At 48.6% G+C, this 23,779-nt stretch overlaps 1 long non-coding RNA gene across 1 annotated transcript in view; it reads left to right on the top strand.

Moving 5' to 3' along the window:
* The window catches only part of LOC119955012, a 31,787-nt gene extending 16,669 nt beyond the window's left edge, over positions 1 to 15,118 (top strand). The window contains exons 3-4 of the long non-coding RNA XR_005458358.1: positions 2,995 to 3,117; positions 14,193 to 15,118. This is a non-coding gene — a long non-coding RNA (uncharacterized LOC119955012). The remainder of the gene's footprint in view (positions 1 to 2,994; positions 3,118 to 14,192) is intronic.
* The last annotated feature ends 8,661 nt before the right edge of the window (positions 15,119 to 23,779 follow it).

Raw genomic sequence — 23,779 nt, forward strand, 5'->3', positions numbered from 1 at the left:
ATAGGGTGGAAGTGAGGGCTTAAGTGGGTCGGTACAGACTCGATGGGCCAAATGGCCTCCTTCTGCACGGTATGTTCTATGTCGTATGCCAGGAGAAGGAGCACCATCTTATGGTACAATTTTCCAAAATGCGGACAGGGGATGGATCGGTAGGCGCATTTGACTTTTGTGTCGCTGTTGGCGAGGGAGTTGGAGACACTGGTGGAACAGGAGATGGGCTGGTGGAAATTTGGCAGTTCACTCTTGAGGTTGGCCACGATGGACAAGGCCTCCGGATGTTCTGTTTCACTGTTATTTATAGCTGTGTACTATCGTCCAGCACGTTCTTGACTTCTGCCTGGGGTGGGATGTAGACTACTGTGATAATGGCTGAAGTGAACTCCCGTTGAAGGTAGTATGGGTGGCACTTCACAGTCAGGTATTCCAGGTCCAGGGAGCAGTAGGTCGCCACATCCAAGCACCAGGAGGAGTTGATGAGGACACCATTTGCTTTGTCTGATGACACCATGCGGTCCACCTGGTCTATTGAGAAGTCTTCAGGTTGTATGGCACAGTCCGATGAGGCAGGGTTGAGCCACGTCTGTGTGAAACAGAACACACAGCGGGTCTCTTACTTCTGTCCGAGAGGTAAGTCTACCGTTAAGTTCATCCAGCTTGTTTTCGATCGCTTGGACGTTTGCCAGGAGTGTGCAAGGAAAGGAGTCTTGAAACTGCATTGCTTTAGTCTCACCTGCAGACCGCCGTGTTTCCCTCAATTCCTCAGTCATCGGCTGCTTCTGAATGGTGCCGAGTTCCGTTGGGAGAAGTCTAACCTTGTGGAAGGTAGGTGGTGAGACCACACCTGGAGTATTGTGTACAGTTTTGGGCCCCTTACTTGAGGAGGGTTGTAGTTTCACAGAGGAGGTTCACTAGATTGATTCCAGAGATGAGGGGCGGAATTCTCTGCTCCCGTAAAAAATCGGGAAGGCCGTCGTGAACTCGGCCGAGTTTCACGACGGCCTCGGAGGCCGCTCCTCTCACCTCTCACGCGCCGAGAATGACGCGGTCGGCGCGCCTAGGTGACGTCAGCCACGCATGCTCAGGTTGGCTGGCTCCAACCCGCGCATGCCGTCTGATGTTACGAAGGCTGACGGCTCCAACCCGCGCATGCGCAGTTGCTGTCTTCCCCTCCGCTGCCCCGCAAGACGTGGCGGCTTGATCTTGCGGGGCGGCGGAGGGGAAAGAGTACGTCCCTCTGAGACGCCGGCCCGACGATCGGTGGGCACCGATCGCGGGCCAGTCCCCTCCCGAGCACGGCCGTGGTGCTCACTCCCCTCTCCGCCCCCCACAAGCTTCAAACCAGCTTTTGGCGCCATGTTCACGATGGCAGCGACCAGGTGTGGTTGCCGCCGTCGTGCAACCGTCGTGAACGGCAGGCCGCTCGGCCCATCCGGGTCGGAGAACCGCCGGTCGCCGTGAAAAATGGCGAGCGGCGATTCTTCCAAGCGCGGGGTGGGAGAATCGCAGGGGGGCGTGTCGTGAGTCGCCCAGCCCTCCCGCAATTCTCCCACCCGGTGTGGGGAGTGGAGAATCACGCCCGAGGGGTTTGTCTTATGAAGAAAGATTGAGCAGTTTAGGCCCATACTCTCTCGAGTTTAGAAGATTAAAAGGAGACCTAATTGAGGTATATAAGATGATAAAGGGGATTGGCAAAGTAGGCCTAAAGAGGATGTTTCTTCTTGTGATGTAATCTAGAAAGAGATTGTAGTTTTAAGGTAAGGGGTAGCAGATTTAAAACAGATGAGAAGAAATTACTTCTATCAAAGGATCACAAATTTGTGGATTCACTACCCAAGTGCAGTGAATGCCAGGACATTGAGTAAATTTAAGGAGGAAATAGCCAGGTTTTTAACTAGTAATGGGTTGTAGGGTTGTGGAGAATGGGCAGGAAAGTGGAGTTGAAGCCAAGATAAGATCAGCCACGATCATGTTGAATAGCAGAGAAGGCTCGAGGGGCAGAATTGCCTACGCCTCTTAGTTCTTGTGAACTGAATGACTTGCTAGGCCATTTCAGAGAGTATTTAAGAGTCAACCACATTGCTGTGGATCCGGAGTCACATACACGAGAACGGATAAGTACAGCAGACTTCCTTCCCTTTGTTCCCTTTCTGTTCCTGTCAAGCTGGAAGAACAGCATATCATTGTTTCTAACAGCCAGAAGAAGACAACATTATAAGGTAACCTCTGCCCTTATATTGAAATTTATAAATACCAGGACCTGGAAGGATGCAGCTAGTAAGCCAGTCGAGGTAGCACCAATCGAGAAGAGTCAAGTGAAGCAAAGCAAGTGGTCACAGTCGAGAAAGAGCAGGAAACCCATTAGTTAATTGGGAACATTTAAAAATAAATAAATTTAGAGTACCCAATTCATTTTTTCCAATTCAGGGGCAATTTAGTGTGGCCAATCCACCTACCCTGCACATCTTTTGGGTTGTGGGGGAGAAACCCATGTAAACACGGGGAGAATGTGCAAACTCCACACAGACAGTGACCCAGAGCCGTGAGGCAACAGTGCTAACCACTGCCTAACGATACTGCCCAGCTAATTGGGAACATGATGGTCATTAATGACTCCCTCCCCCTTGCCCTCCCCCCAATTTTTTCTTACGTTTGATAGGAAAAGATGATTATTGATGCAGTTGTCACTTGTTTGATATATGTTTGGCTAGAACATGAGCTGATACAGCAGTGCTAGCTTGAAATGAGCTAGAGAAAGAAAATATGAGGGTAATAAGGACCTTAATTACCAGCAACAGTGCCTGCTTATGTTGTTTCCTCCAAGTTTCTTCACAATAGATAGCAAAGCTGTATAATTGGGTTCCTACTGACTTTGTACAGAGCCGATTGTCGTCAGTCATGGTTTATGGCCTGCAAATGTGATTGGCAGCACAATGCCAAGTATGTCTAATGCAACTCAAGTTTCCATTGATCTCCCTGTTTTCTTTTGTCTTCTAGCAATTCATCTGTTCATTACATTGGGCTGATTTCTACACTTAAAAGTCGGGACTGAGTCCACTTCCACACGGGCAGGAAATCCTGAGCTGATTTTACGGCTATTGAGACACTAATTGGTTCCAGGTGGGTCTTTGTGGTAGTCACCACTGTTATATATACCACGTATGAGAGGTAATACAGTAAGGCTCTTGTACTACAGGTTCGGGGGTAGATCCCTGCCTGCTGGCTCCACCCAGTAGACGGAGTATAAATGTGTGTGCTCTCCGAACTGCAGCCATTTTGGCAGCAGCTGCGGGAGGCTACACATCCCTGCTTAATAAAGCCTCGATTACACTTTACTCTCGTCTCGTCGTAATTGATTGTGCATCAATTTATTACGCAGAGATTTTACAGCGATGGATCTCCACATCAAGCCGGATTGCTCCCTCAAGCAGCTGCTCCCTCAAGCAGACAACGCCAAGTCGGCCATACCACATTGGCTAGCTTGCTTTGAAGCCTACATCGGATCTGTGACAGAACCACCCTCAGAGACACAGAAACTCCAGATCCTGTATACACGGCTGAGCTCCAATATCTTTCCCCTCATCTGAGACGCGGTTACCTACGCTGAGGCCTTGGCACTACTAAAAGAGAACTACACCTAGCAGACCAACAAACTCTCTGACACCTCTTGTCCACGCGGCATCCACTCCCCGGTGAGTCTGGAAGATTTCTGGCGTACCCTGCACGCCCTGGCGAGGGATTGCGATTGCCAGGCCGTTTCGGCCGTTGAACATTCCGAACTCCTAATCAGGGATGCTTTCGTTACGGGCATAGGGTCGGCGTACATCTGCCAGCGCCTCTTAGAAGGGGCTATCCTCGACCTTCCGGCAACCAAGAAACTCGCGATCTCACTAACTGTCACTTCCCATAATGTACAGGCGTACATCCCTGACCGCATGGTGCCCCCCTCCTGGACATCGTGGACCCCACCAGCGAACACCCCATTGTGGACCCCACCAGCGACCGCCCCCTGCCAACCCCAAGCTTGCGCCGCGCGGCAGCCAGCCAACCCCGGGGGACCCAAGTGAAACTTATGCGGACAGACAAAGCACCCCTGGCAGCGCTGCCCGGCGCGGAGCGCACTCTGCAAAGCCTGCGGGAAGAAAGGACATTTCGCTGCTGTGTGCCAGGCCCGCTCGATTCCCGCTATAACCAGGCCCATTGTTCCTGCACCCCCCCCCCCCCCCCCCACGTGCAACCCGTGGGCACTGCCATTTTCGCCCCTGCAACCCACGTGCGGCCCGTGGGTGCCACCATCTTCCTCGCCTGAGACCACGTGCGGCCCGTGGGCGTCGTCACCTTGCTTGCCTCAGGACACGTGTGACCCGTGGGCGCCACTATCTTCCCACCATCAGGCCTTGTGCGGCCCATAGGTGCCGCCATCTCATCGGGCCGCTCATCACCTGCGACCAACCAGGGGCACTTCCAACGCCAGTTACAGATCGCCTCCATCATGATTGACCAGTCCCGGCCGCACAACCTCGCAACCACGTTGACGACGGTAAAGGATAATGGGCACAAGACATCATGCCTTCTTGACTCCGGGAGCACAGAGAGCTTCATCCACCCCAATACGGTAAGGGGCTGCTCCCTCGCGGTACACCCAATGAACCAGAGAATCTCCCAGGTCACCGGATCCTACTTCGTGGAGATCCGGGGGTACTGCTTCGCCACCCTCACCATCCAGGGCGTAAAGTTCAGCGACTTCCGGCTCTACGTCCTCCCCAACCTCTGTGCTGCCTTGCTACTCGGCCTGGACTTCCAGTGCAACCTCCAAAGTCTAACCCTGCAATTCGACGGGCCCCTAACATCCCTTACTGTATGCAGTCTCACGACCCTTAAGGTCGACCTGCCTTCTCTGTTTGCAAACCTCACCCCGGATTGCAAACCCGTCGCCACCAGGAGCAGATGGTACACTGCCTAGGACAGGACCTTCATCAGGTCTGAGGTCCAGCAGCTGATGCGGGAAGGCATCATCGAGGCCAGCAATAACCCCTGGATAGCCCAAGTGGTAGTTGTGAAAACTGGGGAGAAAAACAAGACGGTCATTGACTGCAGTCAGACCATCAATCGGTACATGCAGCTCAACGCTGCATGACCCCTCCCATGCATATCTGATATGGCCAATCAGATTGCACAGTACCGGGTCTTCTCGACAGTGGACCTGAAATCTGCCTATCACCAGCTCCCCATTCGCAAGGCGGACCGCCCGTACACCGCGTTTGAAGCGGACGGCCGCCTTTACCACTTCCTTAGGGTTCCCTTCGGCGTCACTAATGGGGTCTTGGTCTTCCAATGGGAGATGGACCGAATGGTTGACCGGTACGGACTGCGGGCCACCTTCCCGTACCTGGATAACATCACCATCTGTGGCCACGACCAACAGGACCACAGCACTAACCTTTTCAAATTCCTCCACACTGCTAAACTCCTCAACCTTACGTACAACAAGGAGAAGTGCGTGTTCAGCACCAACTGCTTAGCCATCCTCGGCTACGTGGTGCAAAATGGAGTTCTAGGGCCCGACCCCGATCGCATGCGCCCCCTCATGGAACTCCGCCTCCCCCACTGCCCCAAGGCCGTGAAAAGATGCCTGGGGTTCTTCTCATACTACACCCAGTGGGTCCCTAACTATGCGGACAAGGCCCGCCCACTCATTCACTCCACTGTTTTCCCCCTGACGGTCGAGGCTCACCAGGCCTTCAACCGTATCAAGGCCGACATCGCCAAGGCTGTGATGCACATGGTCGATGAGATGCTCCCCTTCCAAGTCGAGAGCGATTCATCAGACGTCGCTCTGGCCGTCACCCTCAACCAGGCAGGCACGCCCGTGGCATTCTTTTCACGCACCCTATATGCCTCCGAAATTCGGCACTCCTCCGTCGAGAAGGAGGCCCAAGCCATTGTAGAAGCTGTGCGACATTGAAGGCATTACCTGGCCGGCAGGAGATTCACTCTCCTCACTGACCAACGGTCAGCTGCCTTCATGTTCAATAACACACAGCGGGGTAAGATCAAAGATGATAAAATCTTGAGGTAGAGAATTGAGCTCTCCATGAAAAATGAAATGAAAATCGCTTATTGTCACGAGTAGGCTTCAATGAAGTTACTGTGAAAAGCCCCTAGTCGCCACATTCCGGCGCCTGTCCGGGGAGGCTGGTACGGGAATCGAACCGCGCTGCTGGCCTGCTTGGTCTGCTTTAAAAGCCAGCGATTTAGCTGAGTGAGCTAAACCAGCCCCTGCTGGTTTAAACCAGCACCTACAATTACGAGATTTAGTATCGCCCCGGTAAGCTCAACGAGCCCCCCCCGATGGCCTATCCCGAGGTACATGTGCCAGTGCACAAGTGGACCGACTCCGGAACCTACATGACGCTCTCTGTCACCAAGAGGTCACCCGGTTCTTTCACTTCAAAAGTCCGCAATCTGCCCTACTCCATTGAGGAGGTCAGGGCTATGACCAGAGACTGCCAGGTCTGCGCGGAGTGCAAACCACACTTCTACCGACCAGACCGCGCGCATCTAGTGAAGGCCTCCCGTCCCTTTGAACGCCTCAGCGTGGATTCCAAAGGGCCCCTCCACCGACCGAAGTACTCCATGCAAACCCGCAGTACGCCTACGTGGCTTACCCCGACGGCCGCCAAGACACAGTCTCCCTCAGGGACCTGGCACCAGCTGGGTCCCCACCCCTCCACCGACCGAAACACGTACTTCTTTAACGTGGTCGATGAATACTCCAGATTCCCCTTCGCCATCCCATGCCCAGATATGACGTCTGCCACCGACATCAAAGCACTCAACCCATCTTCGCCCTGTTTAGTTTCCCTGCCTACATCCACAGCGACCGGGGATCCTCCTTTATGAGGCATCGCCTCGAGCAGGACGACTAACTACAACACCCGGGGAAACGGGCAGGTGGAGCGTGAGAATGGGACGGTCTGGAAGACCGTCCAGCTGGCCCTACGGTCCAAACATCTACCGGTCTCCCACTGGGAGGATATCCTCCCCGACGCCCTCCACTCCATCCGATCGCTACTTTGCACTGCGACTAATGCAACACCCCATGAACGTCTGCTTGCCTTCCCCAGGAAGTCTACCTCCGGGGTTTTGATCCCAACGTGGCTGGCAGCTCCAGGTCCCGTTCTCCTCTGCAAGCACGTGCGGCTCCACAAGGCGGGCTCTTTGGTCGAGAGGGTACAGCTACTCCATGCAAACCTGCAATACGCCTATGTGGCATACCCCGACCTTGCACCAGCTGGTATCCACCCACCCCCCCCTCTGCCCTGGCGCCATCCTTCTGCCCCCCAGCGCACCTCACCACAGCCCCTACTCCAGGACTATCCATCCTCCCTTTGGCCCCACCCGGGGATGAAGAGCAGGTCTACATGCTCCCTGAGTCACCGGCGACCGAGCCGACGCATCGTCACTGGGACTGCAGCGCTCACAACGGAGGATCAAGGCACCCGATCAGCTGAATTTGTGAACTATCCCCAAAATGTTAACCTATGCATGTAAATAGTCTTCTACCACCCCGCTGAACTCTTTTTTAACAGGGGGTGAATGTGGTAGTCACCACTGTTGTATATACCACGTATGAGAGGTAATGTGGTAAGGCTCATGTACTACAGGTGTGGGGGTAGATCCCTGCCTGCTGGCTCTGCCGAGTAGGTGGAGTATAAATGTGTGTGCTCTCCAAGCTGCAGCCATTTCGGCAGCAGCTGCAGGAGGCTACACATCCCTGCTTAATAAAGCCTCGATTACACTCTACCCTCGTCTCGTCGTAATTGATGTCCTGAAGTTCTGCTCTGAGCTAATTAAAAGGCCAGCAGCTATAAAATGGTCTCTGGGTTTTCTGTTCCACCTCAGAGAGCTGCCAGTCAATCAGATGGCCATCAGCCCTCCTGTCCCAGCAGCACTAGAGGGAACAGTAGCCACTGCTGTGACTGCAGGTGCAAAAGTAAGTCGGAGGTTTTGCTGGGGTCAGTCTATCAGCCCCACCAGAATGGGTGGGGATTGAATTCAGGAGAGCAAGGTAGGGAACATATTTGTTGGGCACAAGCTGCTTAAGCAGGAGCAAACCAGCCATCCCAACCTCCCTCATCACCACCCCAACCAGGAACAGGGCCTCTAGTTTCACCTGGCAGCGTTGCCGCATGGCGTGGACTCCCCTTATTGCTGATAAAATAGCAGCAGTGGCTGGAAGAGCTCTTTAAGTGCCCATTAAGGCCTTAATTAACCCAAGGTTAACTCAGCCAGCTCCCAACTCCTCAACTGCTGGTAAAATCTCAGTAGAAGCAGGTAGATAATGCTGCCATTCTAACCAATTTCACAGACCACCCCTTTTGTAAATACAATTTACAAAGTCTATTCCATTTTTAAAATGCCTTTACTGGGATTTTAAATTTTTTACAAAAGTCACATCCAACAAACAAAAGCAAAAAGCGCAGACAGATAGCTATAGGTATTAATGTACAGCAGGTACAGCACAAAACAATAGCCATTCCATCATTGGGAACAAATAAGACCGGACGAATCAGGGACAAAACCCTATCAAATTTCTTCCACGTGTAAATGACCTGTGAGCAACCAAACAGGATACTGGCAACATTATAGACCTACATCTCACCCACAGCTACAAAATAAAATGACAAATAAAATACAAAATAAAATACCCGAGAGCCCCAGTGCTATTGACAATTGTAACACAATCTCTTCCCTTCTCCAGATCCAGACCGGAACAAACAGCCGTCCTACACTTTTGAGATGGCAAAGTGACAAAGAGAGGACAGGCACAATCAGCCCTTAATTCTGAGTGTCGGGTCTCCCATGGAAGAAGTAAAAAGAGCAAGAATCCGAACTTCCATAATCCCATCTCCCAGCCCCAGATCACGGGGCCACCTGTACCAATAACCTTCTTGGAGGACAACAGGATATACAAGAAGGAATATAAACAGGTCCCAATTGGAAAACAGGTCGGAAACTCACTCCAGGATGGTCGGGGTTTCAGAGCAACCCCCAAACTGTGCTGGGGGGGGGGGGGAGCTGACCCGCCTTCCCCAGGACCTGCTGAACCTACAGTTCCATTGCACATGAACCTCTGTGGTGCTCATCCAAAATGGGCACTAAAAAGGCAATCACAGCATAACAGGATTCAATTAAATATTTTTTCATGAATTCTGAAGCCTTAATGACATTGTATTAGAAAAGGTACACCAGCAATCCAGTACACAAAATGCAAACATCATGTAAACTACAATCTGAAGGAACTAAGTGTAACATATGGCTAAAAACTGATACATTTCTATATATACCACTATGTTCTAAGCAAGGAAAAAGTGGGACAGCTAATTAAAACGTCTACAGTCAAGTGTCAAGGGAACATTCAAAGCAATCTTCATTGCTATGAACCTTCTGACTGAAAAATCTAATTAACAGTACTGCAATTAACTTCTGGATATCCAATGGTTTAAGAGGTTGAGTTCTGGGCAGCAATTTTCCGATCATTGGGATTCTCGATTCCCGCTGGCACGTCACCTCTACCTGTCAGTTTCCTGCCAGCGTGGGGTGGTTTCAATGGAAATCCCATTGACAAGCGACGAAGTAAGACCAGATGAATCAAGTAGAGGAGCCTAGAACTAGAGGGCATGGTTTAAGGTGAGAGGAGAGAGATAGAAAAGAGACCAGACAGGAAATTTCTTCACACAGAGGGTGGTGAGCATCTGGAATGGGCTGCCAGAGACAGTGGTAGAGGTGGGTACGATTTTGTCTTTTAAAAAGCAGTGAGACAGTTACATGGGCAGGGTGGGTGTAGAAGGATATGGGCCAAAAGCGGGCAAGTGGGACTAGCTTAGTGATAGAAACTAGGCGGCATGGACAAACTGGGCCGAAGGGCCTGTTTCCATGCTGTAAACATCTATGACTCAATGAGTAGAGAATCCCGCTGCCAATGAACGGTGCGCCACCAAGAAAAGCGCAGCTGGGGGACTGGAGAATCCGGCCCCTAATGTCCATTGTGCATGGCTGAGAAGTGTAAATCACACGTGTGATAAGTGAATACTCCGATTTTACTAATACACCCTTAGTAAGTCATAATATCCCAAATGGCATGATAAATACACATACGGGCAATTTTAATCTGGCCCAACTGATGGGAAAATAAACAATGTAACCACAGTTTTACACCCACCCATTGACTTCAATTGAGAATAAAATTAGGTGTGTGGTTAAAACCAGCACTGGACCCACTCATGCCTGGTTACCGACAGACATTAAACTTGGCCTCAACTATAGACAACTGTTCGTTCAAAGGTTTTATAGCAATTTGAAACTAGGTGGTCAGTGAACAGGAAGCATGAAAGCTCTGAAACACTCCTAAATTGCATTTCATTAGCTGGATTACAAACTGGCTTTGTCAGAGGTGGCTGGATTAGATCAAACACTATCAAGCCTGGCTCTTTGCCAAAACTGTTCACTCCTCTAGGAGCATCCTACAGATGGAACTCCTTTTCACCTGGCTTCTTTTCTCCATTACCAACAATACCTTAATTGCCACCCCCACCCCATCCTCTCACCCTCACTTACAACAAATATAAGATTATAAATGTTATTAACTCAAATATTAAGAGCATCCTTTCAGCTGACCTACTGTATCCCTCTTTGTTTAGTTTCTTCTATCCTTCTCCGATTTGTCCATGAGGTCCACCTCCTGCTTTCTTGAACCCATTCCCACCGAAATGCTGACCATTCAACTTCCATTCCTTGACCCAGTGCTAGATGACATTGTCAATGGGTCCCTCTTTCAAAGTTATCATTTGTATAGCCCCATTGATCTAACCAATGGGTGGGATTCTCCATTTGGGAGACTATGGGCTGGATTCTCCGATTGCCGACGCCAAAATCACATTGCGTCCACCATGGACCCGGCCGTTCTATGGCCATATCCACAGGTAAAGACGGGGGTTTTACACGGTGTAGCTGCGAGGATCGGTGCTGGAACGGGGCCGATTTTCTGGTTGTAAGAATCGTAGAATCCAGCCTTATGTTCTCCCGCCAATGCTGACTTGCAACCGGTTTACGATTCCCCTGGGAGCATAAATGGTAAGCAATTCTGTATTCTTTGACATGCAAATTTACGCATGGCTTGGAACATGAGGGATTCCCAGGGAATCCCATCATTGGGCCGCCGTCTTGAGCAGGTGGCCCGATAGCAAGGTCTTGCAGCGGTTGCCCCACCGCCCCCCTGCACCGCACATCGGCGCTGAAGCCCCTTCCCCAACACCACTGAGGTGCCCCCTTTCCTCCAAGTCCAGGATTGACCCAAACTGCCCCCACCCCAGGACCTCTGTAATAGTGAGACCCCCAAGTCACCCCTGTAAGTTAGAGACCCCCGCCGCACTGCGACTCCTGTAATGTGGAGACTCCCCACACGGACCCCTGTAATGAGGGACCCCTGTAATAGGGAGACCCCCACAGGAACTCCTGTAATCGGGAGACCCACTCCCCCACAGGATGGATGTGCTGTGATGCAGCCACCTGATAAATATGCGGAGAAATTTAACATGACAAATAAAAATAATGAGAGATGGGTAGAATTTTTATGGTGTTGGGGAGGGAGTTGGGGTTGGTGTCAATCTCTCCCAATTGTTTCTCTGTAATTTTGGTGGAAGAATAGTGAAAGTACAGAGGAATGGTTAAGTGGCTTATGCAACTGAAGCTATGGCAAGCAATTGGGAGAATCGTTAGGAAATTCCAGGGGAGAATGCACAGCTTTGAATTGGTGACTGTGGCTTGGGGGAATAGTTAGGGGGAAGAATATGAGGGAATGCAGATGATATTGGTTTTACGCTGGGGTGATACAAAGGGATAGAGAGGTAAGATAAGGGAGCGGAGGATAGACAGGAGAGGAAGAGGAATGTATAGATAACGCAAAAAGAGGAGGGAATGAACAATAAAAACAGAAGTGCTGAACAACTCAACAAGTCTGGCAGCATCTCTTAAATCTTGATTATCACAAGTAGGCTTACATTAACACCGCAATGAAGTTACTGTGAAAATCCCCTAGTCACCACATTCCGGCGCCTGTTCGGGTACACTGAGGGAGAATTCAGAATGTCCAAATTACCTTACAGCAAGTCTTTCAGGACTTGTGGGAGGAAACCGGAGCACCCGGAGGAACCCCACGCAGACACGGGGAGAATGTGCAGATTCCGCACAGACAGTGACCCAAGCCGGTAATCAAAGCTGGGACCCTGGCGCTGTGAAGCAACAGTACTAACCACTGTGGAGAAAGAAACAAAGTTATGTTGAGTCCAATGGGACTCTGGAGTTATTTCAATTTATTTCTCCATGTGGCTTAATCATAGCTGGGAGGGATATTTGAATTATTGGGAATTCCCTAATTTACTGCTGCCCATGATCCAACTGTCATTTTATCCTTCTGCATTGACCGTTGTCTTCTGAGAGGGCCAGCAAATCATTTTGGGGGGGTTTAAATTATCTTATTAATTCTTTAAAAAATTGAGTGCTTAAAAAAATTAACTTTTATTTTATTAGGTCTACACTTAGGAATGTTTTTAATTAATTATTACGTGGATCAGATTTTCCTGTGGCAAGGCATCTAATACCGCCTGCTGTTAGTTAGACTTGTCGGCAGCCTTCAGCTTGAAAGAAATCGCACTAGCTTTCTCAAAATGCAAGCTGATATGGTGTGGGGAAGGCAAAAGGGCATCTGGGACCTGAGTGAGCAATTAAATCAATAGTATGCTTTTAACCAATGAGATTTGAGGATTGATAAATAAAGAGCAGAGGATTGAGAAAATAATGAATTAAAGGATGTGAATTTGGGCTGCACGGTGGCGCAGCGGTTAGCAGTGCTGCCTCACGGCAGTGAGGACCATCCCAGCTCCGGGTCACTGTCTGTGTGGAGTTTACACATTCTCCCCATATCTACGTGGGTCTCATCCCACAACTCAAAAAGATGTGCAGGGTAGGCGAATTGGTCATGCTGAATTGTCCCTGAATTCGGGGGAAAAAAAGAATTGGGTATTACATAGAATATAGAACAGTACAGCACAGAACAGGCCCTTCAGCCCTCGATGTTGTGCCGAGCAATGATCACCCCACTCAAACCCACGTATCCACCCTATACCCTTAACCCAACAACCCCCCCCCTCTAACCTTACTTTTTAGGACACTATGGGCAATTTAGCATGGCCAATCCACCTAACCCGCACATCTTTGGACTGTGGGAGGAAACCGGAGCTCCCGGAGGAAACCCACGCACACACGGGGAGGACGTGCAGACTCCACAGACAGTGACCCAGCCGGGATACGAACCTGGGACCCTGGAGCTGTGAAGCAAAGCATTTATGCTAACCACCATGCTACCATGCTGCTCTAAATTTATTTTTTTTAAATGTGAATTTGATGTAATTTAAAATCTCCAACAACAGATCACACGTTGAAGGAATGACACTCCACAAATAGTGGCTATTATTCAGTGCAAGAGGTTGATTTTTAGTTATTAACAATTATCCTATCATGGCACGCAGGTTTTGGTTTGTACCAGCCACGTAAACACAGCAGGGGTTACATTGTGTAACCTCTTAAAACGAAGGCAGGGATCATAGTATAAGAGTATTCTGAACCTGTTGATTCAAATGCATTCATGAGGCCGACTGCTTGTAGCCAATGGTCCATGAACTGTTAATCGGCTGCATGCATCAGCAGCTGGCCCAATTTTGTGATTGGCAAGAACTACTTAAAGCCAGCCGGCACCTCTTAAAGGGGAGGTACATTTTGGCTGCTGGAGGTAGTAATCGTTGGGACTAGTGTTTTTGCACAATGGCTGACCAATGGGGAGAGTAGGCATTACTTTTTTCTGATGCTGTGTTGGGTGTCTTGGTTGAAAAGGTGAAACAGAAGACAGATGTCTTGTACTGTCAGGAGGCCCACCAGGCCTTTGTCAAAGCTGTGACAAAGAGTCACCGGACACGAAACATTAGCTCTTTTCTCTCCCGACAGATGCTGCCAGACCTGCTGAGATTTTCCAGCATTTTCTCTTTCGTTTCAGAGTCCAGCATCCGCAGTAATTTGATTTTATTTTTACATTGTTTTAATGGGACAATCTGATTTATCTAACATTGTTTCATTTAAAGTTGCACTTTTCAGGAACGGAACTGCAACATTAAGGGAGGAATTCACGTACCAAGCGCTGCAACCTGCCCAGGCAGTGGAGGAAGAGCAAGAAGACAGTGAAAATAAAGATACATTGTCACTCGATTTCACCTGCTCAGATACTAACACTGCACATAGTTTAACGGGTAACTTAAAGCACATGGTGAGACACTGGGCATTGTAGCCAGGACATAGGAAAGGATAGTCTGGAACTTCCTCCCTAAAGCTCTCTATGTTTCTTACTTTAAGACCTCCTTAAAAGCTACCTATTTTACCAAGCATCTGTTCTAATATTTTTTTAAGTAGCTCTGTGTCAAACTTTATTTGGTAATGTTCCTGTGAGGCTTCTGGTGATGTTTTATTTTTAACAGTATAATGGAAGTTGTTGGTGTTGTGGTTGTTGTCCTTCTGATCAATGAAGGCAAATCAAAATCATCTACTTGGTGTCAGGAAATATTTGGGCAGTTTCAGGATTTGGGTACTCTGGGAGAATGGTCTGGGGATTTGTGCACAATGAGCAGAGCCCCAGGACCTCTCCTGACTCTAACTCTGTGGCAGTCAGGCAGGCAAGTGACCATGAAGCGCTTTGATGGTCGGGCTACATGAGCACACACCTTAAGAGGCTCGACACTGTTAAACGGTTTGACCAAGGGAGCGTAAACCACTCTATGGCAACCTTGAAAGCAGAGTCTTTCAAGAATATGACTCTTTAAGGCTTTCTAGAAAGAACCAAGAACACGACCTTCCTGGCCAGGATCTCTTTAGTTGCAAGTGAAAATTACAGTCCACTCGAAATAGTTCATCTGCTTTAATAATGAGGAAGACTTTGTCCAGTGAGCATAAATTCTTTAAATTTACCCCTGGGCTATTTGCATTTTCCCTGGGGAATCTCATTCTAATTATTTAACAGCCGTTTACAATTAAGTTGCTTCCCCTTACATTTAAAAAAAAATAAATGAACCAATTTTATAGAAAAGATGCTGACATCCAGCAAATTACAAAGTTTACATCTAATTCCATTAGTATTTGATTAAATATTTTTGTTTGCCTACAATGCAGAAACAAGCTAATTGACTAATCTATTAACATGAAAGGAATTAGGTACAGAATGGCAAGATATTCATTTATTTTTATGGATAAACCGAAGCTATAAAATGGACGTCAATGTTATGATATTGGAAACCTTGTTCAATTTCCCAAATTAAATTCAATCAACAATATAGTAATTTCATTTGTGCCAATGTGACAACTACAGCTTCATCTGATAGATTGTGCAGCGATCTCAACTTACAAAATGCAATAAGTACAATCGTTCCTACCACTGTGTGGTGAATGTAATATATATGATATGATCATTCACACTCTTTGTAAGCGCAGTAGCGTTATCCAACCACTAGGGGGAGTAGCTCTGGGAGTACTCAGGAACTTGTACTGGGCTCCACCCTTGGCTCCGCCCACGACTCCTCCCCCTAGTGCTGCTGTATAAATACCCTTGTCCAGAGTCAGCCTGCGTTCACTAAGAGTTCATCAACGGGTAACAGGCTGGCTCTGAAGTAAGTCGATTAAAGCCTAGATTCATATCGGAAACACGTGTCTGGTGAATTGATGGTTCCATCACACTGCAAATATAATTTTACTTCGAGCCACATTAGATACAAGGGCAAATGGTGAAAAACCTTGTCAAAGAGGTAGGTTTTAAGTTATGTCTTAAAGGAGGGAGCAGAGGCAGAAGGATTTCCAGAGCTATTAGGACTTTAGCAGCTGACGTCATGGGTGCCAATGGTGACATTATTAAAATTATGGGTGCATAAGGCCACAATTGGAGGAAAACACTAATCCTGGAGGTATGTGGGACTGGAACAGAGATGGATAGGGGTCAGGGCATTGAGGAATTTAAAATAATTCTGAGAATTTTAAAATAGAGACATCGTTCAACCAGAAGCCAATGTAGGTCACCAAGCACAGGGGTGATGGGTAAATGATGTGAGTTAGGATACAGGCAGCAGAGTTTTGGATGACCTCAAGTTTGAGGAAAGTAGAACGTGGAATGTTCAATCAAATGTGTCGGAATGGTCAACTCTAGAGATAACGAGGGCGTGGATTAAAATTTCAGGAGCAGATGAGCAGAAGTGGGGCAGAGTTGGCAATGTTATAGAAACATAGAAAATTGGAGCTGCAGGAGGCCATTCGGCCCTTTGAGTCTGCTCCGCCATTATGATTGTGGCTGATTATCCAACTCAATAATAGGATCTCTCTTTACCTTTGAACCCCTTCACCCCAAGTGCTATGTCTGACTGCTTCTTGAAAACATATAATGTTTTGGCTTCCAACTATTTCCTGTGGTAACAAATTTCACAGGCCGACCACACTCTGGGTGACGAAGTTTCTTCTCATCTCTGTCCTAAATGATCTACAGTGTATCTTCAGACTGTGACCCCTTGGTTTGGACATCCCCACCATTGGGAAAATCCTTATTCCATGTACCCTGTCTCGTCCTGTTAAAATTTTATAGGTTTCTATGAGATCCCCCCTCATTCTTCTGAATTCCAGCAAATACAATCCTAACCAACTACACTCCCTCTACACCAAGAACATCCTTTCTCAGATAAGGAGACCAAAATTGCACACAATATTCCAGGTGTGGCCTCACCAAGGCCTTGTATAATTGCAGCAAAACATCCTTACTCCTGTACTCAAATCGTCGCGCTATGAACGGCAATATACAATTGGCTTTCTTCACTGTCTGCTGGACCTGCATACTTACCTTCCGCGACCGAGGTCAGCCAGGTCTCGTTGCACATTCTCCTCTCCTAATTTATGGCCATTCAGATAATAGTCTGCCTTCCCGTTTTTCTACCAAATTGGATAACCTCGCATTTATCCAAATTATATTGCAGCTGCCATTCATTTGCCCACTCACTCAACTTCTCCAAATCACACTGAAGAATCTCTGCACCCTCCTCGCAGCTTAGCCTCTCAACCAACTTTGTGTCATCTGCAAACTTGGAGATATTACATTTTGTCCCCTCATCTAAATTATTAATATATATTGTTAGTAGCTGGGGTCCCAACACTGATCCCTGCAGTACCCTACTAGTCACTGCCTGCCATCTGGAAAAAGACCCATTAATTCTTATTCTTCGGTTCCTGTCTGCCAACCAGTTTCCCATCCATCTCAATATACTACGCCTAATCCCACATGCTTTAGTTTTACTCGCTAATTTCTTATGTGGGACTTTGGCGAAAGCCTTCTGAAAGTCCAAATAAACAACATCCACTGGCTCCCTCTCATCAACTCTAATAGTCACATCCTCAAAGAATTCCAGTAGATTTCTCAAGCATGATTTCCCCTTCATAAATCCATGCAGACTCTTTCCGATCCTGTCACTATTTTCTAAGTGCTCTGCCATAAAAAATTCTTGAATGTTTGTCATTGCCTATCCACAGTCATCCCTTTAAATATCGTTTCCCAATCGATCATACCCAATGTGCACCTTATATCAGCGTAAATTTCCTTTATTAAGATTCAGAACCCTAGTCTCAGAATCAACTACGTCACTCTCCATCTTGATGGAAAATCCTGTCATATTATGGTCGCTCATCCCCAAGTGATCTCGTACAACTAGATTGCCAATGATTCTGTTCTCATTACACAGTAGCTAGGATGGCCTGTTTTCTAGTTGGTTCCTCAACGTATTGGTCCAGAGGACCATCCTGTATACACTCCAGGAATTCCTCCTCTATGGTATTGTGACTCATTTGATTTTCCCAATCTATGTACAGATTAAAATCACCCATAATGACAGATGTTCTTTTATCGCATGCGTCTCTAATTTCCTGTTTCCTCATAGACTTTCTACAGTGCAGAAGAAAACCATTTGGCCCATCGAGTCTGCACTGACCATCTGAAAGAGCACACTACCTAGGCCCATTACCTCATCCTATCCCTGTAAACCCTATCCTGTACATCTTTGTGACACTAAGGGACAATCTTTTAACATGGCCAATCCACCTAATCTGCACACCTTTGGACTGTGGGAGGAAACTGGAGCACCCAAAGGAAACTCACAAAAACACGGGAGAAAGTTCAAACTCCACACAGACGGTCACACAAGGCCAGAATTGAACTCGGGTCTCTGGCGCTGTGAGTCAGCAGTGCTAACCATTGTGCCACCATGCCTCCTGTTTAATGCAATTCCCAACATCACCACTACAGTTTGGGGGTTTATATACAACGGCCACTAACGTTTTTTGCTCCTTGGTGTTTCCCAGCTTGATCCATACAGATTCCACATTGTCGGAGCTAAAATCCTTCTTCACGAATGCGTTAATCTCCTCTAACCAGCAATGCAACTCCACTGCCTTTTACTTTTTATCTGTTGTTTCTAAATACAGAATATCCCTGGTTAATCAGTTCCCATCCGTGGTCACCCTTCATCAATGTCTTCATAATCCTGATTATATAATTCCAATTTACATATATTTGCGCAATTCATCCATTTTATTGCAAAAGCTCCGCACATTAAGTCACAAAGGCTTTTGGCTTGTCTTTTTAACATCATTTGTCCCACTCCCAATATTTTTCACTGCGGGTCTGTTTGAATCTAGCACTTGGTTTCTCTGTCTATCACTTATCTTATTTCCATTTCTGCCTTTTGTTTTTGTCCTTGAATCCCCCCCCCCCCCAACCCTTGCATAGGTTCCCATCCCCCTGCCGTTTTAGTTTATGGAGGTGAAAATAAACAGTCTTAGTAATGGCGCACTATGTGATCAGAAGTCATCTCAAGGTTGAGTATGATACCAATCTGAAATAATTTTGTTTCACCTCAGACACTTTCCAGCAAGAGGAATGGAGTCCGTAGCTAAGAATGGAGTTTGCGGCAGTGACTGAAGACAATGGATTGGTTTTTCCTAAAATCTGGAGGAAACCTTTGTTGGTCCATTAGTGGACGTCGAACAAGCAGTTTGAGGATTTAAAGACATTGGCAGGATTGAGAGAAGTCATGGTTTTTACAGGGACAAACACAGAAGAAAGTAGAGTTGTGAGAGGTGATTGGGATGTGGGTGGAGAGTGATATATCTTACTTGTGACTGACAGAATGTGAGTAGGAAAGCCACCTGAGATGGCAAGATCAAGGGGATGGCCATCAATATGGGTTTGGGAGTTTATATGGGCGGGGGTAGATTAAGGGAGAATAGTACGGCTAGTGAATTTGGAGCACAATGAAGTTCGAAATCATCAGGGACGAGAAGTCGCTCTTTGCTGCGGCTAAGGGAGAAAAGCAGTGACGATATCTCTGGCAGAAAGTATTTATGATATTCAGGTGATTGGTAGAGAATGAAGATTTTAAAAGAACGGTGAAGGGGTGGAAAAAGGTTAGACATTCGAAGGAAGAGAATATTCCAGAGGAGTAGAGTAGCAAGCCCAGGTGTGATTTGGAGATAAGAGTCACACCTTCGCCTTGCCGCCAGTGGGAAGCGGGCACACTGAATATTTTTAAGGCAGAGTTATGTAGATTCTTGATTAGCAAGGGAGTCAAACATTATTGGGAGTTGAAGTCAGAATCAGGGCAGCCAAGATCTTATTGAATGGTGCAAAGGCCCGAGGGGCTGAATGGCTTGCACCTACGGCTAGTTTATATATTCGTAGTAGGTAAGTTGGGTGGGAATCAAAAAGAAAATGCTGGAGAATCTCAGCAGGTCTGGCAGCATCTGTCAGGAGATAAAAGCCATGATGTGGAGATGCCGGCGTTGGACTGGGGTGAGCACAGTAAGAAGTCTTACAACACCAGGTTAAAGTCCAACAGGTTTGTTTCAAACACTAGCTTTCGGAGCGCAACTCCTTCCTGAGGAAGGAACCTAAATAACCGGCCTGCAGGTTAGAGGATTTGTCATCAGTCAGTAATGTACTGGCCCTTTATCCCTTATGCCATTGTCAAGATCTCTGGAGCCAATAGATAGCCGCTACTGCAGTATTTATTTCAGAGTAATGTTTCAATTTCATAAGTCACCAGCAGGTGTAGTGTGAGATAACAATTCCAAAGACAGCACAGTACCTGAGTCACTTTTTATGCAGGCAAGTCTATTTTCCTTCCACATCCATGTCATCTGAGCAGCAAATAAACTTTGAAACCCAGCAAAAATTCTGGCAAAAGATTACATGAATCTTAAAACGTTTTGCCTAGATAGACGTGAAATGATTATAGTTTATAAAATGAACAACCTGAGATAAGTTCCTCTGTACATTTATGAGCATGACATATTAACGAACTAAACTTAAGACTTACTTCCTAAAGTGATGACCAGAATGTGAAATTTAAAAAGGTAAGTCTCCATTGTTCCATATGGCCATAAGCTGCTTACCCCTTTGATGGGGAGAGCTGACCGGCGGTGATTTAACCTGAAGATCACCACACCTCAGGCAAGGGGCAAGGGCTTCATGAATAACCTCAGCCAGTGCAGGAATTGAATACACGCTGTTGGCCTTATTCTGCATCATAAACCTGCTGTCCAACCAACTGAGCTAAACCAGCCCCCAGAATTTAGTGCGAACTAGATGCACAATACATCTTCACTAGAGCTCCTCATTCCTATCCTGGTCTGGTACATTATAATCCTTGTTTTATACATCTGGGCCGGAATTCTCCGAAATCCCGGCCAAGTGTTGACGCCGGATTCAAAACCGGCGCAAACGATGACGGCGTCAACGGGCTTCCAGGCCCAGTCATTCTCCCCGTCCTCAGGGGCTAGAACGGCGCCGCAGTGCTGTGTGCTGCTCCGGCACCGAAAGCTAGCCCACCCTGGCTGGCGTGGGTCCACGCATGCGCACCACGGCCGTCTCCGCGCCAGCCCGCAGGCAACATGGTGGAGCCCTACAGGGGCCCGGTGCGGAGGAACATAGGCAACCCCCCCCCCCCCCCAGAATTAGCGCGCCCGCCGATCGGTTGCCCCCGATTGCGGGCCCGGCCACCGTGGAGGCCCCCCCCCCCGGAGTCGGCTCCCCCCGCCAGAACGGCGAGGTCCTGCCGGGTAGGGCCATATGCAACCGACGCCGACGGGACTCAGTAGAACTTGGCGGACACTCGGCCCGCTGAGTGCGCAGAATCGGTGCTTGGGCCACTTTCAATGGAGAATCAGCGGCCCGGCGTCGGACCGGAGTGACGGGATTGCCCCCCCCCCGGCGATTTTCCGACCCGCCGTGGGCTCGGAGAATCCCGGCCTGGTTTTCTCATATGCCATAAATATAACATTTGGGTATGTGGTATTACAAGTGTCATCGATTCCCTCTTGGATATAGTATAATAATGTTAGTCACTTGCGTAAATGGTCTAAGAATCTGGCGTTTAATGATGAGTTCATACTGCCCAATATCTAACCACACCATATCCTAACCCAGTATATTCATACCTTTCACATGTACTTTCCAATCTGTGAAGAAAAAATCTTGTAAGACAAGGCTAATTATTATTCTGCGTTAGTGTACTACAAGTAAACATTCAGAGCAACATACCTGATCAAACATTGTGAATTGAATCAGTAGAATTGGCCTTCATGTGATAGAGCCCAATAACTCAATTGTTAATGAATCAGTGAACAGGCGCAATCCTGACTTCATGATGGAGGAATATCCTTCACGAAGCAACCAAAGTTAGGCTAAGGATGCTTTCCTGAGGAAGTCAGGTATGTTACTGTCAGTTACTGGATAATTACCCATTTGCACACACTGATGCTGACTTTTCTCGGGCTGCTTGGTGATACTATTTTAGCACTAATTTTTCATATTGATGGGTAGATGCCAATTTCATAACTTCTCTCCATCTAACTCTGGTCATTCTATCCTGCTGTATCGGACAGACCTCAGGATGGGGTAATTGACTGGTGGTTTCTATTCACAAAATCGAATCTATGTCAGGCTGTTGCTTGACCAGGCAGTTCTCTCAACTTAGGCATCCTGCCCCTATATGTCAGAAGGGCATTACGAGGTGAACTGGGCAGCACAGTGGTTAGCACTGCTGCCTTACAGCTCCAGAGTCCCAGGTTCAATTCCAGCCGCGGGTGACCATCTGTGTGGAGTTTGCAATTTCTCCCCGTGTCTGTGTGAGTTTTCTCCGGCTGCTCCGGTTTCCTCCCACAGTCCAAAGATGTGCAGATTAGGTGGATTGGCCATGCTAAATTTCCCTTAGTGCCATAAAGGTTAAGTGGGATAGGGTGGAGGGGTGGGCATAAGTAGGATGTTCTTTCCAAGGGCCGCTGTAGGCTTGATGGGCCAAAAGGCTTCTTTCTGCACTGTAGGGATTCTAGGAATCTATGATACCTTAATGATAACCTTATATGATACTTGGGTTGTTGTTATTAGGACATGACACCCCCGAATGCTTCGGACAGAGCACAAAGGCAGCTTCTGAAGGTGTGAAAGTGATTTTAATAACAAGTAGTTCATAGACGTGCCCTAGCCGCTAAAACTCGTCTGTGCCCTGCACCCATGCCAACTTACTCAGTGTGTAATGGTTTGGCCTTACGGGCCCTTTGACTACGCCTAGGTGGTTCCCAGATGGTACAGCAGAACTGGAGGTGGGCTGTTGCGATTCCTGCCCTCTGACTCGGGATCCCTTTGGCGGCCGTTTCCCGGGGCGGCCCGGCCTAGATGGACCAGGCTGCGGCTTGGGCGACTGGGATGGTGAGCTGCCAGCCTGTCCTGCCCATTGCCCACCAGATGCACCTGGGACGGAAGGGGGGAGTCCGAGGTGCTGCAGTGTTTCGGGACCTCCCCTACAGGGGGACCCGGGACGGGCCCCAGCACCTCCTCCTCCCTCGGGGTGCCCGATGGCCCCCGGGCCTCTACGTGGGTCAGGGGTGCGAACAGATGGGCCATCCGACGCCCCCCCGATACCTGACACGCCAGCCCTGGAGGCCCATGCTGGAACCGACAAGGGTCTGCGGGTTTTCAGCCATGGAGCTCAGGGAGTTGCCCATTTCTGCCTGTAACCGTGCGACGCCGGCTAGCACATGGGCAATGGCGCCAATGCCCTCAGCAATGCCCTGCTGAGACTGGGCCATGGCCTGCAGGGACTGGGCCATTGCCTGCTGAGACTAGGCCATGGCCTGCTGAGACTAGGCCATGGCCTGCTGAGACTGGACCATTGCCTGCTGAGACTGGGCCATTGCCTGCTGAGACTGGGCCATTGCCTGCTGAGACTGGGCCATTGCCTGCTGAGACTGGGCCACGGCGTTGAGCGCCTCTGCCATCTGCCACTGGCTCTGGCTCATGGCTTCCTGTGAGAGGGAAGCCACGTCCTGGGCCACACACGCTGCCTTCACGGAACACCCCAGGCCTCGCAATCTGCTCCCCATGTCTGACACCGTCGCACCAATTGCCTCCACTGCGGACACCACCTGTACGGTTTCGGCCTGGGTGGCACGCATGACCGGCACTACTCCCAGCTCCTGGACGCGGGCGCAGTCCTCCACCTGCGTCTGCAGCAAGCCAGCCATCACCCCCTTCGATCGTCCCAGATTTGGTGGCTGCATCGGGTCTATGGGTGGGTGCAGTGCCGGCCCTAGGGTTGCT

This window comes from Scyliorhinus canicula, chromosome 20 (assembly GCF_902713615.1).
Source record: "Scyliorhinus canicula chromosome 20, sScyCan1.1, whole genome shotgun sequence".
NCBI classification, from domain to species: domain Eukaryota; kingdom Metazoa; phylum Chordata; class Chondrichthyes; order Carcharhiniformes; family Scyliorhinidae; genus Scyliorhinus; species Scyliorhinus canicula.